We start from the raw sequence: 13316 nt of genomic DNA, 5'->3' as shown, positions 1-13316 counted from the left end.
CATCAACAGCCACTGGCAAACCTAGCCTCCCAAGAATTTGCCAACTTTCCTTTTCAAGCCATCTAACCACCAATCTTTGTGAGCTACTGGGAGTTTTTTCAGCTAAAGATCAGAGCGAAGTGCTTTAAATAAATAGATACACCTGCATACATACAGCTGTGATGATCAGGCACACACCTCACCTGTCTCTTTGCCAGGGGTAGGCAACCTAAGGCCCGTGGGCTGGATGCGGCCCAATCGCCTTCCCAATCCGGCCCACAGACGGTCCAGGAATCAGCGTGTTTTTACATGAGTAGAATGTGTCCTTTTATTTAAAATGCATCTCTGGGTTATTTGTGGGGCCTGCCTGGTGTTTTTACATGAGCAGAACGTGTGCTTTTATTGAAAATATGCATCTCTGGGTTATTTGTGGGGCATAGGAATTGGTTCATATTTTTTTTCAAAATATAGTCCGGCCCACCACATGGGCTGGGGGACGGTGGACCGGCCCATAGCTGGAAAAGGTTGCTAAGCCCTGCTCTTTGCCAAAGAACCAGCTTGGAGGTGTGTCCTGTTCATTGTTACCTGCCAACAAACCCGATTATTCCCTCTGCTGGGCCTACTGCAGAGCTAAACAAATTCTAAAGAGGGGTGAAGGGACACTTGTCGTATCTGCTAGTCACTACCAGTCCAGGCCTTGACTTGTTATTCCTTAAAAGCATTATAACACATCACAGTGCAGTGAGGTGCTAGCGGGTGGGTCAGTATCTGTGTTACACAACATGCCAAGCGCTCCCAACAGCTTCACTTAAAGGATGTTTATTAAGCGTTAAGACTGAAGGGCATACAGAAATGAGACTCAGCTCTTAAAAGAAACATGCAGTTAGCTGTCTGCTAGGACTTACATAACAGAAATCCTGGGTTTCTGTTGGTGGAAGAGGACAGGCAGAGTTTATGTGGACCATCACAGAAAAAACTATTTCCAAAACCATGTTAGTTTCAGAACAGGCAAGAGTACTTCATAAAAGATTTTGTGGAACCCATGAAAGGTGATGATGGCTTTACAAAGGAACTGGACAATTAGCTATATAGGAATGTCTCTGACCTTCTCCTTGAGGGCAAAACAGAAGGGTGCAGGGATGTCAAGCCTTTCAGTAGCACTCTGGTCAGTGACCAAAATAAATCGATTTTTTAAGCCTTTCAGTGTCCAGTGTTGTGGTCAGGAGAACAACTTCTTGGCCAACTTGTGTGTACCAAAGCGTCTACTTGTTTGCAGTTGGGGATTTGTCGCTGGACTCCTGGCACCTTTGATCTAGCCGTTGGTTCAAAGAAAAAATAGGTTTAAAAAGGAGTCCTGGATGCCAAGATCCAAGTTTGGGGCAAGTACTCTTTGGTGAGAGAACCCCAGCAGAGATTTAAAATCACAAAAGATGCAGCAACGTAAAGAGTGGAAATAGAGGCTGCTAGACCTTGTGAGTTGCAAAGTTTCCTTCTTTCCCCAGCATAGGAAAAAGCCCACACGTTTGGTAAGTTAAAAAAATGATTTACTTACAAACTCTCCAAAGGTCAGGTTCATGTGCTTCAGAAAAGGTTGCTTGGCTTAGTTACAAAATGGTGAAATATTGGTATAGAAACTCAAGAGTGGCTTGTGAAAGCCATGTGGTCTGAGCTGGAGCAACCAGCTCAAACCTCTTTACACATTGAGCTTCTCAACCGGACTGGAGGTTGACCAATAGGCTTGATTACTCATTTCCTTTGAGGTAAAGGGAAGTATTCTCTCTAAGCCGGGCAGGACAGCTTACTCTATGGTGTTAACCCCTTCATGCATTAACTAGATTTAAGCATGTTGGTTATGAGGCTGGTTATCCCTTATCAGCAAGGCCAGTCTTAGCGTTTTGGGGGAGGGGGGCAAACAGCACATTACATTAACTATATAGCTGTACCTTTAAGCCTTCCTGATATTATTGAACTCCAATTCCCCATACAGCATGATTATAAGAGTTGAAGGCCAGCACCATCCAGAAACAAACACAGGTTTCCCCACCCTTGCTTGAAGTGCAGGGTTGCTTACATGCCTGTTTACACCAGGGATGAGAAAGCTTTGCTCCTCCAGATGTTACTGAACTATAACTCCCATCACCCCTAGCCATTGGCCTTGCTTGCTGGGGCTGATGGGAGTTGTAGTTTGGCAACATCTGGAGAACAAAGGTTCCCTATCCCTGGTTTACACAAAATGAACTACTTGGGACTCGGATCTGGATTGGGACCCTAGCATGGTGAAGTAGAGGGCTTCAGCCCTTTATCCCCCTACTATGATCCTGGTTTGGATCACCGCCCATCACTTGCAAATGCCATATGAAAAAATTGCTTTCATGGAAGCAAATGGGATTTAGCACCCATTCCCACCCCAGGTTTGCCGGCCATGTGCCCTACATTACAGAGAACGGTTCTCCCTTTGAAGGCATTCTCTGTTTGAACATGTTTCTAGTCCAGTTTAAAAATAAAGAACCATAGAAGAGAGAAAGCAGGAGCCTATCTGAGAGAGGTTCACAGACATTCTTCCCCACTGTGGCAAAATGTGTCATCTACTGTACAGTGGTATCCCGGGTTAAGAACTTAATTCGTTCTGGAGGTCCATTCTTAACCTGAAACTGTTCTTAACCTGAAGCACCACTTTAGCTAATGAGGCCTCCTGCTGCCGCCGGAGCACGTTTTCTGTTCTCATCCTGAAGCAAAGTTCTTAACCCAAGGTACTATTTCTGGGTTAGTGGCGTTTGTAACCTTAAGCGTCTGTAACCCGAGGTACCACTGTACTTAAAATAAAGCAATTATTTCTACATTTGTATATGCATATGTAAATTAGCATGTGCACATTTATTCAAATCTATCTCCTCTTTTGTCCTTTCTCCTGGGGCTGCATAAATGGTCATCTAACCGCCCGTCCCACCTGCAAATTGCACACACAGGGAGCCCAATCCAGATTAGGCAAAAGCCCCCCCAAAAAACCTCCCCCTCTAGGGTCCCAAGCTTAAACTAGAGGTCCCAGGCCCTGCCCTGGCAATGTGTGGAAAATAACCCCTGCCCTTAACGTGTAGCTTGACCCTCAGTTCCTTGCATTTCATGCTCTGGCAGAGGCTTGGCTGCTCCAGGGCCCCACCCGCCCTGGAAGCAGGTGCCTTGGTCAGCTGTCAGCTGTATAAGCAAAAGCCCAGGCACACCGCAGGCAGCACAAGATAGGCTGCAGAGAGCTGCCCCCTCCCGCTGCCCCGCACCAGCAATGCTTGGCCCAAGCTGCAGCTGTCAGTTCTTATCTTTAGTAGGCCGGGTGTCCCCTTACAACCCCACACATATGTGCTTCTCCTGCATGCTGGCCACCTGCCTGCTGGCAAGCTCTGCCCCATCCTCTCTCCCTCCTCCTTCCCCAAGCCTCAAGGGAAACAACAACATCAGCACTGGGCGCCCTGGCCTCAAAGCACCTAGCCTGCACCTGCCTCTGTCAGGGGTGGCGTACTGAACCCTGCATGGAGTGGCTGGACTCAGTCCCTGCCTTTCCCGTGCCTTCCTTTTTGGCCCACATTGATTGGGTGTCCCTGGTTAAAGAGATTTCTATGGCCCTTGCAAAGCAATGACAAACCTAGACAGCATCTTAAAAAGCAGAGACATCACCTTGCCGACAAAGGTCCGTATAGTTAAAGCTATGGTTTTCCCCGTAGCGGTGTATGGAAGTGAGAGCTGGACCATAAAGAAGGCTGATTGCCAAAGAATTGATGCTTTTGAATTATGGCACTGGAGGAGACTCTTGAGAGTCCCCTGGACTGCAAGATCATCAAACCTATCCATTCTGAAGGAAATCAGCCCTGAGTGCTCACTGGAAGGACAGATTGTGAAGCTGAGGCTCCAATACTTTGGCCACCTCATGAGAAGAGAAGACTCCCTAGAAAAGACCCTGATGCTGGGAAAGATGGAGGGCACAAGGAGAAGGGGACGACAGAGGACGAGATGGTTGGACAGTGTTCTCGAAGCTACCAGCATGAGTTTGACCAAGCTGTGGGAGGCAGTGGAAGACAGGAGTGCCTGGCGTGCTCTGGTCCATGGGGTCACGAAGAGTCGGACACGACTAAACGACTAAACAAATGGCCCTTGAAGGACTGGCAGGTTCACAATCCAGCCCTCCAGGGTTGCACTGGCACCATAGGTAGTACAACTGCACACCACCAGGAGAAAAGCTAGGCTGGGTTTAAAATCCAGGCAACACCAACATACGTTCTGTTCCAAAGTAGAAAATGCCCTGTTGTCACCAGGCCTCTATTTGAGAGTATGTGGCTGACAAAAAAAATCCCACCATTTACACTGGCACATGCCATGATGCAAGTTAAATGAGCTATGGAATCCTAACAACCATTTTTAGGCCGTTTGCAGGAGGATCAGTTGGTTTATTTTTAATCAGTGAGAGATAATGGTTAGGAGATGAGATTCCTGAAAACTGGGAAACCTCCCTGTGTTTCTGAACGAGATATCCACCAGGGCTTGGAAAAGTTCATACACCTCTAGCTGAGGGAGCAGCTGTATGTATGGGTGAGAAATAACTGGCTGTTTTGGAAGAGGCAAATGTAGATTGATTGATTGATTGATTGATTGATTGATTGATTGATTGACTACTTGGAGTCTGCTGAAATTGGGCATGCACTCTGCAAGGAGTTGACCAGGCTGCTCTCTGGAGAACCCTAGAGTGCCACTCACTGGCCTCCCCTTAAGTTCTGCTTGTATACCGTATTTTTCGCTCTATAAGATGCACTAGACCATAAGACGCACCTAGTTTTTGGAGGAGGAAAACAAGAAAATATATATTCTGAATCTCAAAAGCCAGAACAACAAGAGGGATCGCTACGCAGCGAAAGCAGCGATCCCTCTTGCTGTTCTGGCTTCTGGGATAGATGGGCAGCCTGCATTCACTCCATAAGATGCGCACACATTTCCCCTTACTTTTTAGGAGGGAAAGAGTCTTATAGAGCAAAAAATACGGTATTTGTAAATAAGGGGAAATATAACTAAGACAATTTAGCAATGCAGTCCTATGCCTCCCTGCTCAAAGATTGGCTGCATCGAGTCCCACCATGTAAACTTGAAAAACAGAAACACAAAATGCAACATAACGGAAGCAACCTTGAAGATATCCCTGCAGAAACAGCTGGACCACATCCAGCCTTGTGCAGACCCTAACAGAAGACCACCACCTCTATGCCCGCCTGCCCTTTTCAGATTAAATCCACTTTCTGTCCCCCACAGTCTCAGGACTACCCCAGTAACTTCTGCTTGGCATTTCAATGGCATCAGGTGCCTCTCTTGCTTCTCGCTATTTGATCCAGTAATGGATGGGAGGAGGAGGGGGGAGCCTGTTAGAAAAAGAGAGGTCAGAGCTGGCAAGGCTGGGAGGTGCTGCGTTGCCTGTGAATGTATGTGCTGAGTGAACAGGGCTGGGGGGGGGATGGAGGGGGGCAGTGCCTCCCGCTGCCGCCTCCCTCCACCCCACCACCAGTGCTCTTCTATTCTTAGCTTCCGAGCTGTATGAGCCTCACCTAGTGCTTGTTCTCTCCATTTTCAGATATGATCAAGCACGATTCCCTGCTATGCCTCCTTCCTGAGAAGCTGATGACATCACAGAAGCCGGGGCTGGAATGCTGAGCCTGTCCCATCCATCTAGCCTCCAATTCCAGGGAGCTCTTCTGGGGAATTGGGGGTGGGAAAGGGAGAGGGGTTTTCTCCCTGCTGGGCTTTTAAATGCAGTTCCTGCGAAGAGGAATAGAGCTCCGGAATCATTTAGAAAAATAATTTACGGAAAACTCTGTTGCAGGTTTGGGGGGCTCTGTCGTAAAGGGTATTGGGAAAGTCAACTGGGGTGAGGCTTATTCCAGAGTGAGTCCCAAATGTAAATTTGAGTTACAACCTGAGAAATATTTTTTTGGGGGGGGAGAGACATTAACACTACAACCCCAGCCATGTCTACTCAGAAGCAATGCCTATTAATTTCATGGGTCTTACTGCCAGGTAAATGGGATTAGGATTACAATCTAATTTGTCATATATTATTCCAAGTAATGTCCAAGGAACGGGCAGAACAAAACACAGGGATCCTGCAATAGGTGGTACCTCAGGTTACATACGCTTCAGGTTACAGACTCTGCTAACCCAGAAATAGTACCTCGGGTTAAGAACTTTGCTTCAGGATGAGAACAGAAATCGTGTTCCGGCGGCACGGCAGCAGCAGGAGGCCCCATTAGCTAAAGTGGTGCTTCAGGTTAAAAACAGTTTCAAGTTAAGAACGGACCTCCGGAACGAAATAAGTACTTAACCCGAGGTACCACTGTACTTCAATGTCAACAGTTCTTCATTATTTTAAAAAAAAATCTAGCACATCATAAGCACAATATTTTCTCTGAAACCGTGAGGAATAAATGTGTAAACTATTGTTTTTGTGGTTGTACATTGCAGCAACACCCTTTTGCCATAGGTTGGAATAATTGCCATCTTCTACAAGTTCCCTACTCACAACTGCTCTGTTTTCAAATCTCAGCTCTTTTCACCAACGTGAATTGAACCACTCACCACTTTTTAATTGAGCTGTTTGTGAGCCTGAACAGTTTCCACAGTTAAAAGGATCTTAAAGGTTTCCACACCTCCTTGCTTTCTCCACAAACAAGGTAAGGGAGGGGGATAGGAACATAACATTGCTCAAAGTTCACATCCTGCTTATGTCAATGGTGAAATTCCTATTGATTTTATCGGCTTTCAGTTGCATCTTTGACTTGTTTTGCTAGATCACGGAAGATCCTTTCAGATACCCTTTTGACCTTGCCCAGCACCAGTGCAAAACATTACATCCCACTTTACTGGTACTATGACTAAGCAAAGTGCTTGAAAACAAACTTCTAGTGTTCAGACAACGTTGTACCGTTTCCCAGACATGCCAACGACTGTATGGGAGAGGCGAGTTCACGTCAGTAAGCTCCGTCTCTACATGCCCCCTTGACTAAAAAAACCCTCAAATGACGTAGCCTTTCCTCGTAGGAGAGTTGCTCCATCCCCATGAATAAAGGATCAAAGGGACATAAAAGAATTCAGTGGTACCTCGGGTTACAGACGCTTCAGGTTACAGACTCCGCTAACCCAGAAATAGTGCTTCAGGTTAAGAACTTTGCTTCAGGATAAGAACAGAAATCGCGCGGCTGTGGCAGTGGGAGGCCCCATTAGCTAAAATGGTGCCTCAGGTAAAGAACAGTTTCAGGTTAAGAACAGGCCTCCAGAACGAATTAAGTTCTTAACCCAAGGTACCACTGTACAAGATGAAACAGCTGGATTACAATTCATGAAGCAGTTCAATACCATTGCTTGTGGGTTCAAGAGAGATTTAAAAAAAATAAAAATCACACTACATGTGTTCATTTGTTTATCAATGCCAGGATATCTGCGCTATCTATGACTGGTTTTTTTAATGGTTCTCTAGAGGTATAATAATAATAATAATAATAATAATAATAATAATAATAATAATAATAAATCATTTTAATGTATTTTTAATCTTTGTTGGAAGCTGCCCAGAGAGGCTGAGGAAACCCAGCCAGATGGGTGGGGTACAAATAATAAATTATTATTATTATTATTATCATCATCATCATCAATGCTGAGTAAATTATCAGCAGTCTGCTGCTGTAAAAGTTATGTCTGTTTAATATACATTTGAGCTCTATTACTGACTGTAATTTTTGCATCTCATTGCCATTCATCTCCCACATTACAATTTTCTCTGTTGTATACCTGCCGGCTAAGATTTCACATCTGACAAACTGGGCTCGGGTCCATTCAAAGCTTAGGCTGCGATTAATTTGTTAGTCTTCAGGATGCCATCAGACTGAGGTTTCTGCCGCTGCAAAAGACTAACATAGCTACCCCTTAATATTATCCGTTTGCCCTTTTCTGAACTTTTCCTAGCAATATCCTATCTGAACCTTTCCCCTAGCTCTAGGATATTCTTTTCTGAGGTGCAACAACCAGAACTGTAAACAGTATTCCAAGTGCAGCTGCATCATAGCAGAGACTGCAGAAGATGTTGTTGGTTTTGGTTTGTTACTATGGTACGTGTCAGAGCTGCTTGAAGATCCTAGCTCACAGAGGATCACGCTAGCCAGCGATCATTTAGTAAAAGTCTTTATTGAGTTACAGTTTCCATTCTCAAGCTGCTGCGTGCAACTCTACGTCTAGTAGCTAGATCGGCGAAGCTCCGTCTGAGTCTCCGCCCCGTGTGCACCAACTTAATATCCTAGCCCGGCTCCACCTTTTCCGCCTGACTGTCCTCCTCTGGGTCCCTCTACCCCCCGGGGTCTCTTCCTTCCGGGATTCTTCTGACGCTGACCCCCCGGACCCTCCTGTCTCCTTGCGCCGGGCTTTAGGACCTGGCTCCCTTTCCGGGCTGCTTACTGCGCCGCCTTCCTCTGCATTTGAACTTGGCGCGCGCGCCCAACCTTCCACTTTCCGCTTAACCGTTTCTTCGCTCCCCGATGGAGGTGTGGCCACTCCTGACTCGTGCCCTCCCTCCTGTGGTGAGCTGCCAGCGCTTGCCCCCTGGCTCCCTTCCTCTTCCCTGCTCTCTGGCGGTGACGCTGGTCCCGATTTCCAACTGCTCTCCTCTGAGTCCCCTCTGGCTCTATCTTCCTGGGGTGCCCCCCTAGACTCCCCCCTTGCCCTGGCCACTGGTGCTCCTTTCTGTGAATCCTCTGATTCACTGGAAAGACTCGGAGATCTCGGGTCGTCATCATCACTCATCTTTTCTTCTGCCTCCTCCCCTTCGCTCTCTGTTTCCTCCCTTGCCCTTGCCTCTGCTCCTAAACCCCTGACAGTACGTATTGTTGAGTTTTTATACTGTAAACTGCCCTGTGAGGCCCGGGTGCAGGGCAGTATGGAAAACAAACAAACAAACAAATAAGGGCAGGCAGTGCCAGATTTACGTATAAGCTAAACAAGCTATGCCTTAGGGCCCCACTCTCTTGGTGCCCCCCCCCAAAAAAAAATTAAAGGAAAACAGAACTGGATGTATATTCCCAAAATATAAGATAAAAAAACAAATAAACTAAAGCCTACATACAGCAACAGTGTTTTATGTTGTGTAGGCTCCTAGGATGTAAGTCATGGGCCCCGCCTGCTAGCCTGCTCCCTAAAATATCACTGGTTTGCTCATTTCTAGATATAGGGTGCCTACATTCTGCATGAACTGGTTGCATGGCAACATGGGCAAACGGCTTTAGATACCTATTAGGTCCATAAGTTACCATATAGCATATATTCAACTCAAAAAAAAACAGCAATTTGTTGTTGACAAAGGACAGCTGAAAATATAAAGGGCCCCATTCCCTTCAGTAGCTTAGGGCCTCATCAAACCTCAATCCGGCCCTGAGGGCAGGACCCAGAGACGGCCTACCCACTGCTAGAGGTGGCACTCTGCACACCCATTTACACCACCAAGAGGGGGGCATTTTGGGGTCCAGCGTTGCCACTCATTCCTCTTCCCTGGGCAGAGGAGCTGAGCGGCAGCGCTTTGAGGAGCACCCTGGCTCCTGCCGAGTTCAGTGAGAACTGGGGCGGCGTGGTGGACAGGAGGCGGCAATTCCCGTTTCACCTCAGGCAAGGGAACTGAGACAAACAGTTGTGACAAGAGACAAAGTTCTAGGCCTTATTGACAAATGATAACAAAACAAATTGCTGGATTCAGATGTTATCCACCTGAGAGTTCTTAAAACAGCTGAAATGTGAAAATTGCCTCTTTAAGATTAGCCTCCACAGCTGAGGACTGGAAAGTGGCTATTGTAATAATTTTTTTGTAAAAAGGGAATATTTTTTTCTGGGAGAAATAGCCTATCTTTTTCGAATCTGGATACACAAGCTTGGAAAGATGCATGCTAGAGACCTGGGCAGGGATGCGGGTGTTGGCCTCTGGGGTCTGAACTGATTTTGTCTTGGGATAAGTCTAGTCTTGCTTGCCCTGTTGTTTTCCACGCCTTACCTGCACACATCTGCAAATGTTTACAGTGAAGGCTAGTCCGTTAGAGCAGGAGTGGGCAGAAGCAAGATTGAGATCTCTGGGCACTTTGCAGTAGATCACCAAGGGTTTTCAACTCCCAATTGTTTAACAACAACAATTCTTCCTAAATTAGGCTGCTAAGATGAAGAAACGTTTTTTGAGTGGTGGTGGTGCAGATGGGGATTTTTGCATAACAGGATTGTGAGCTGAGTTCTGTTTGTGAAAACTAAGTCCTGGGCTGAAAGTGTGTTCCTTAATTCTAGGCGCCTCTCTGCCCTAAGCTATCTCAGAAGTCTCATTAAAAAATAACAAAGTAGCCCTGCAAATAATGTAGTGCCCTACCCTGTCAGGCTCAAGCTGGTAGGCTTTGGCCCTAGAATGTATGGCATAGTAGAAAGTGTCTCTGAACATGTGCAGAGTTCCTTTACTATGGAGTACTGGCAAGCATGGCCCCGCCTCCCCACATCCAGGAATAAGGGGCAAGTTTCCAGCTTAGTGTGTGGTTGGTTTTCAGACAGGCTTGTCCTCTATACCTACCTACTCACAGGTAAAGGTAAAGAACCCCTGAATGGTTAAGTTCAGTCAAAGGCAACTATGGGGTTGTGGCGCTCATCCCACTTTCCGGCGTTTGTCCACAGGCAGATTTCCAGGTCATGTGGCCAGCATGACTAAACTGCTTCTGGTGCAATGAAACACTGTGACAGAAGCCAGAGCGCACGGAAACACCCTTTACTTTCCCGCCGCAGTGATACCTACTGTATTTTTCGCTCCATTAGATGCACCGGACCATAAGACGCACCTAGTCTTTAGGGGAGGAAAACAATAAATAAGAAAGAAACGGACAGCCTCCTGAACGAAGAGGGAGCACTCCTCCATCTTCGCTCAGGAGGCTTTGCGGCTATCCCTGAAGCCAGGAGAGCAAGCAGGATCGGTGCGCACCGATCCCTCTTGCCCTCCTGGCTTCAGTGAAAGCAAGCCTCCTGGCTTTCCCCTCACCTCCCGCAAGAGCCACATGCTCTTTAAAGGGAGCGCGGCTCTTGGGGGCTTTTCTGGGAGGTGGGGGAAGGGACAAAGCCGTGTGCTCTGTCCCTTCTCCCACCTCCCGCAAAAGCCAGGGATAGCCGTGCGAAGCCTCCGCAGGGCAGCGGGATGAAGGCAGAAGCTAGAACAGCGAGAGGGAACGCTGCGCAGCCTGCATTCGCTCCATAAGACGCACACACATTTCCCCTTACATTTTAGGAGGGGGAAAGTGCGTCTTATAGAGCAAAAAAATACGGTATTTATCTACCCAAACTGGTGTGCTTTTGAACTGCTAGGTTGGCAGGAGCTGGGGCAGAGCAATGGAAGCTCACCCCGTCACATGGATTTGAACCGCTGACTTTCCAATCAGCAAGCCCAAGAAGCTCACTGGTTTAGACCACAGCGCCACCCGCGTTTCCATGTGCTCTGGTTTCCGTCTCAGTGTCCTGTTGCACCAGAAGCGGTTTAGTCATGCTAGCCATATGACCCAGAAAGCTGTCTGCAGACAAACTCCAGCTCCCTCGGCTTGAAAGTGAGATCAGCGCCGCAACTCCATAGTCAAGTTTGACTGGACTTAACCATCAAGGAATCCTTTACCGTTACCTTTTTTACGTACTCACAAACGCACATCCCTTTTTTAAAAAAAGATAGGAAGAGGAGAACAAGCTTTCTCCTTTCCCATTCAATAGCCAGGGAATTAAGCCCAAGATGGCCGCACCATCTTTGACAGGTCCAAAAAAACCCCCACCCCTCTGCTTTAAGCAGATGGGATGCTCCTGGCAAGGTTAGGAGGACAAGCGACAGTACAGTCCCTTGGGAGCGAGCCAAAGGGACACGTTGGAGTCGGGTGGGGACGCATAAGCTCCTGACCCAAGGGACTTATTACGTGCTGTACCTCGCTGTGGCCTAGCCGGGAAAACACTGCCCGTAATTTAAGAGATGAAGGAAGCTGCCTGTTGCAACCCCTTCTCAGCATGCGCGTGACTTGTGTCCACCCCTGGGTGTCCTTCCCGCTTGAGAGGCACGGGACTTTTGCCGGCTCTGTCCTCGGGTACCTCAGGAAGGTTTGAGGGATGGCTTCATTTTCTCCCCAGCCTGGCAGAAAACACGAGGGTGGCCGAGGAGAACCTAAAAACGGCGACTTCCTCTTGGGGGGGGAATGAGGCCCTGAATTCCCCCAGCAAATGCCATTGTTTATCTTAGACTCAGATAAGGTCCCTTCAGTGTTGTTGTTCTGGGTGAGTGAGTCACACACTGCGTTAAGTAAGCCCCGTGCCAGGCTGGAGCCCTCTCTATAAATAGTTGACCTTTCCTCCTCTCAAACCCTTCACTGGGCCAAAATCCAGGAAGGAGCGTGCTTCGCGGCAAAGACGCCACTCGGTTGCCCGTCCTCTCATTAGTGAGGAGCTTAATTTGAACCAGAGTTCGCCAGGCCCAGCCCTCAACCTTTGTTTTCGGTGCCATGCAGGGCACAGCTCTTGCCAAATAATATAAAGCAGCAGCGATGCATACCCTCTCAACTTTTCTCCGATAAAAATAGGGACGTCCGATTCCAGCATCATCACAATAATTTTATTATTTATACCCCACACATCTCACTGGGTTGCCCCAGCCACTCTGGGCAGCTTTCAACATGTAGAAAAATGTAATAAAACATTAAACATTTTTTTAAAAAAACTTCCCTATGCAGGGCTGTCTTTTAAAGGTTGTACAGCGGTACCTCTGGATACGAACGGGATCCGTTCCAGAGCCCCGTTTGCATCCTGAAGGAAACACAACCCGTGTCTGCGCATCTGCGCATGCGTGGGTTGCAATTCGCCGCTTCCGCACATACATGTAACGTCATTTTGACCGTCTGCGCATGTGCAAACGGTGAAACTCGGAAGTAATGCGTTCTGTTACTTCCGGGTCGCCATGGAGCACAACCTGAAAGAGCTCAACCTGAAGCAACTTCAACCCGAGGTATGACTGTACAGTGGTGCCCTGCAAGACGAATGCCTTGCAAGACGGAAAACTCGCTAGACGAAAGAGTTTTCCGTTTTGGAGGTGCTTCGCAAAACGAATTTCCTATGGGCTTGCTTCGCAAGACGACAATGTCTTGCGAGTTCCTGCTGGTTCCCCCCCCCCCTTTTTCTAAGCCGCTAAGCCGCTTATCAGCTGATCCGATCAGCAGATAAGCCGCTAAAAGCCGCTAAAAGCCGCTAATAGCGCTAATAGTGCTAATCCGCTAATCCTTCAATGGGCTTGC

The 13316-nt window shown here is 47.5% G+C and overlaps 1 long non-coding RNA gene across 1 annotated transcript; it reads right to left on the bottom strand.

Moving 5' to 3' along the window:
- Positions 1 to 782: 782 nt before the first annotated feature.
- LOC310699209 lies at positions 783 to 2086 on the bottom strand. The gene is made up of 2 exons (XR_014522000.1): positions 1532 to 2086; positions 783 to 1291 (listed from the first exon to the last, which is right to left on the bottom strand). It is a non-coding gene; the product is annotated as an uncharacterized lncRNA (long non-coding RNA).
- Between the last annotated feature and the right edge of the window lie 11230 nt (positions 2087 to 13316).

Source organism: Podarcis liolepis, assembly GCF_965112155.1.
Source record: "Podarcis liolepis genome assembly, chromosome: 2".
NCBI lineage: Eukaryota > Metazoa > Chordata > Lepidosauria > Squamata > Lacertidae > Podarcis > Podarcis liolepis.
Note: the sequence above shows the minus strand (reverse complement) of the source record. Positions and strands in the feature narration are given on the sequence as shown.